Consider the following 4721-nt stretch of genomic DNA (forward strand, 5'->3'; position numbering starts at 1 on the left):
TCAAAGGTGGAGACAGCAACATGCATCAAAAAATGGGAGCAATGACTCACTAAATCCAGCTGCCTGCTTCAAAACAATATCTCTTATGAGATATTGTGCTCTGCTTGCTTGGGGAGACCACCTTGTGAGTTGCCAAGAAGTTGCAAGTTGCCTTTGGTAATGAAATGGAGAAGGTAGACAGCAAAGAATAAAACAATCCTAAGATATTTGGGTTTAATTTTGGAAAGTGTGGAATGCTCGGAACGGTAGACCGTTTTGTTGCAAGTGATAAGAGCTGGTGCATGGGATATAAATGGAGCCCGTATTCAGTGGGACCTACTGGTTCAGTCATAAGGCAGACCTCGGTGGGGTCAGCTCACTTGGTTGGTGCTTGTGGTATACCAATTATTAAGTATTTTGACCATCTTCCCTACAGGGAAGATGTATTTAAATACCCTAAATAGCTGTGTCAGGAAACAGATACCTCTTGCATTGTTCTCTTAAAACTGAAGGTTTAGGCACTGAGGTCTAAATTTTTATCGTAATGGAATGATGTCATTGTTTTTAGTCAAGATGTGACTTGCATTGAGGCTTAAATGTGACTGAGTTTAGATTTGAGATATTTTATTATATTAGAATAGTTCATTGTATAGACCTTTTCTCAAATAGTCTCCTGGAAAATTTTGATGAATTTTACCTGGATCTTATAACCAAAGTTTAATCTTTCCAACACAATTAAACCATTCTCTTTAAACCTGTAAATTCTTTAAAAACTTTAATCTTTTATAATTATATGAAGCTTGACTTCTTTAAGAGGTCTTCCATTATTGCTTGTAATTAGAGCCCTCTAAATATTTTAAAGGCTTCTTTGTCTGGTAAAATAGAAAGTCAGGATTCAAAACCTATTAAAACTCTGCCAGGCTGTCCAGCTGTCCCAGCCACTCTTTCAGCTAAAATCCTAAAATCTGTCTGAGGTCTGGAGGAGATCTGGAACAAATGGGACTCAAAGTGCTGTAGAAATCAGCAGATAGCCCACACTTCACTCTGGTTTCATTCTATCACAATTACTCTAAACTGTCTATTTCAGCCCAAAGCAAAGTCTCTGTTGATGGTCCACAGACGCAAACCTCAGGAATGACTTTTTCTGCCAATTCTCCATCCCAAGTTAATAAGTGAGAAATTACAAGGCCCCTGGGGTAGTGTTCTCTATTTAGGAGTGAAAATGACTTGTTATATTCTGCCTCTGCTTTGTCTCGCCCCCACTCCCGCCCCGCCCCTACCCCCATTCCTCTCTTTCTGGGACAAAGATTTAGACCACCGGGATTATAGTACTAGTTAAGATACTGATTTGCTACTGATCAGAAAATTAATTAGCAGAAGGGAACATGTAATAATAAAAATGAATGGAAAGAGTATCAAGCTTCGGAAATGCTTATGTAATGGCTAATATTTGTAAAACTATCTACAGCTTACTTGCCATTTTACATACATAACCTTACTTAATACTTGCACCAATCCTGACAGGTGTTGGTATTTTCCTCTTTACAGGTGAGGAACTGAAATTGAGCAGCTAAATCCAAACAATGGCAGTTATTATCCTAACAGACCCAGCTCTCTCCACCTCAAGACAATTTATGTAGAGCCACAGCTGCTTCATGTGCCATGGGCACCAACCCGGAGGAAGCAGATGCAGCTTCGGCCAAAGGATGAAAATCTGACCAGGTAAGTGGAACGTAGGATGTGGAAAGTATGGTGCTGTGACGAGGGGTAAGGGCATGGAGGCTGACAGTCTCTGGAAACTCTAACGATCACACTGAAGTCTGTGTGCTGGCAGCTAACAAATGGCACCCTCACTAACCAGTACCCTTGCAAAGGTGAAGGGTGGTAATGTACTCTGTGAGAAGCGTAGAGTAAGAAGCCATTTAAACTACCCATCCTGAAGGGGCAAGAGAAGAAACAGCTACCAGACCCCAGTGAGAGCTGTAAGCTAGTGGATTGGGGCCACCTGACAGGTGAAGCTGAACCAGTCTGGTACAGAAGGAACCAAGGGAATAAATAACCTGATTTCTCTCTCCTTGCCATCTAATCTTTTGCTGGTGCCTCTCATTGGCTGAAACCAACCAGAGATCAGAGGGCACAGGAAGCCACGTGAAGCCATCTGTAGAGATCAGCCTCCTAGGGCACAAAGTGAGTTAGAGGTGAATAAAAAGTAGATCTGAGAGCAGGCAGGGAAAACGAAGAATATCTGACAGGCAGTTTTAAGATGAACATCATATTATCGTGCCCTCGAGGACTCCATTTCCTGGTGGGGACTTGCGAGAGGCATATAGGTTTTCAGGACTCTTCCTTTTTCTTTTTTTCATTAATTTCCCCCTTTCTTATCCCAAACAATCGACTACCTAGAGGTTGCTAGGTGTTTTGGGGAACAGGACATAAAGTTAGATCCAAATTGCTTGTAGTAGAAGAGATAATACCTTATGATGATCCTGTTGATTGGCATTCAACATCTATCCCACTTTCTTTCAAGTGTGTTTTTTAATACTGGAAAGCCTGGAAAAACTAAAAAATAAAAACAAAAGCAAAAACCGCATTTCTCAGATTCAATTGCCGCTAGGTTCTAGATATGACTCAGGTTCAACCACTCACATGCACGTGAGGGAAATTAAGACAGCAGAAGCAAACCAGAATCTATAACATCTCCTGTTCTCTCTGCTCGCGACCATGGTCACTGAGTTGTTGGTTGCGAGTGTTCAGAGATGAGGTCCAGGGCATCTATTCTGCTGGGGCAGGTTGCGGCCAAGATGGTGTGGTTCTACGGCTGTGACAATCACCAAGTCATGGCGACTTCCTGATCGTGGTGGCTTCCCACCATGGCAGTGGTGATACAATTCAAGGAGAGTGGCTTTTTGATCACAGAGAAGGGAGCAGCAAACTTAATGGCTTGGCTCTGCTGTGTGGTTCAATCTAGATTCTGTTTTGTTAGTTCTCCCAACCATTAGGCAAGTCATTTAATATGCAATAAATTTCTTCCTGCTTAAACTACATTCTGTCTTTGCAGTTAAACTTTGACCACTGTAGAAATAAACTTAATTATCTAAAATGCAAAGTAGAAAGAGGTAAGCACTACTAGAGATATAGATTAGGTACTGTGCAAATCTTGGAGGAACTAGATTTGGAGCTTATATTATGAAAGATACAGAGAAAAATCCCTTTCATGGAATCTGAGACCTGTTGACAGTCTCCTGTAATATGTTTTCCTTTTCTAGGGAAGCAGATGAGATTAACACACACTGTGATGAGTCTGTTATATTTAAGTAAGCGCACAAATCTTTGTAACCATTCCCAGAGAAATACTGCAAATCCCCTGGCAATAACCCCCTTTAATTTTAGAAATTGTATTTGCTTGCTTTTTAAGTTTCTATGAAAATTTAAGAAAAATATGCTTATCAGTATCCTCAATAATGCTATAGAAATTCAATGTCTTCTGTGACCTTTTATGATCTAGCCTCAAAAGTCATGCAGCAACACTGCATATGAGTCATTCCACCTTACTCTATTGGCCAAATAGTCACATGACGCAGAGTCAAGGAGTGAGGACCTAGATGCCATTTCCAGACAGGAGGAGTGTCAACACATTTGCAGCAATGATTTAGAACCACCACAATCCCCCTACATTACTACCCTTTACCTGTGTCTCTAAGAAAAGCCCTCAATTGCTAGAATGGTTTAGATGCTTGAAGAACTTCACCTTCAAGTCAAGCACTAGAAGCAATCAGGTATGGGTGCTCCTAGCATGGTGCTTTGTAGGGCATTAAGGGTGAAATGTTTTTGTTCAGCTTCTCAATGTTTTCTAATTTCTATTGCATTGAGAGAGGGTGAAACCTCACTTTGGGTAGTCCTTGGGGCAGCATGTTTTCCAAACAGAAATTTGGACACACAGAGTGAAGTGCAGATCTAGTGATGAGTCGAAAGCATGTTCCCAAGACCAAAGCCCAGGATCCATAACTGGGTCATTAGTTCAGGGCGGATTGAACATCAACATCTGTTTGATTCTCTTATCACCTGAGCACGGTTATCTTCATACCTTCCTGGGCAACTACAGGGTTGGTCTCAGAACTTAGCCAGGCTATGCCTGGTATTAGGTGCTTTGCTTCTAGGTCAGGAAAAGGGGATTGTTAAGCAAGTTCTAAATAGCCAACATCAATGAACATATATTTGTTGAGTAGATACCTCGTGCCAAGCATTATTGGGCCCAGGGCAGATGTAGGGAATGATATATTGTCCTTTCCTTGAAGGAGCTCAAGTCTAACAGAGGAGAAAGATGAGTAAACAAATAATCACAATACTGTGTGATAAAATAGAATAGTTTAATTAAGCACTAAGTGTTATAGGAGAACAGAGGAGGGAATGACCTTTTTTAAAGACTTCCTTAGTCTATAGCCAATGCACCCTGAACAAGTCCGATCCTGTCTGATCTTGGAAGCTAAGCAGGGTTGGGCCTGGTTAGTACTCTGATGGGAGACCACCTGGGAAGACCAGGTGCCATAGGTTTAAAAAAATAAAAAATAAGAGATCGTAAGTTGACAAGGTCCTTGCAATCTGTGAGGTCAACCAAGGGTTGCCTCACCTAAAAACTAACTAACTAACTAACTAATAAAAATAATTAAAAAAAAAAAAAAAAGACTTCCTTAGGAGGTGGCCTTTGAGCTAAGGTTATTTTCAGGTTGAGAAGGTAGGAGAAG

The 4721-nt window shown here is 41.0% G+C and overlaps 1 pseudogene; it reads left to right on the forward strand.

The window, feature by feature from the left end:
* The first annotated feature begins 4411 nt into the window (after positions 1-4411).
* LOC112472396 lies at positions 4412-4530 on the forward strand (annotated as a pseudogene).
* Positions 4531-4721: the final 191 nt, after the last annotated feature.

The sequence above is a fragment of the Pteropus alecto genome, unplaced genomic scaffold (assembly GCF_000325575.1).
Source record: "Pteropus alecto unplaced genomic scaffold, ASM32557v1 scaffold76, whole genome shotgun sequence".
NCBI lineage: Eukaryota > Metazoa > Chordata > Mammalia > Chiroptera > Pteropodidae > Pteropus > Pteropus alecto.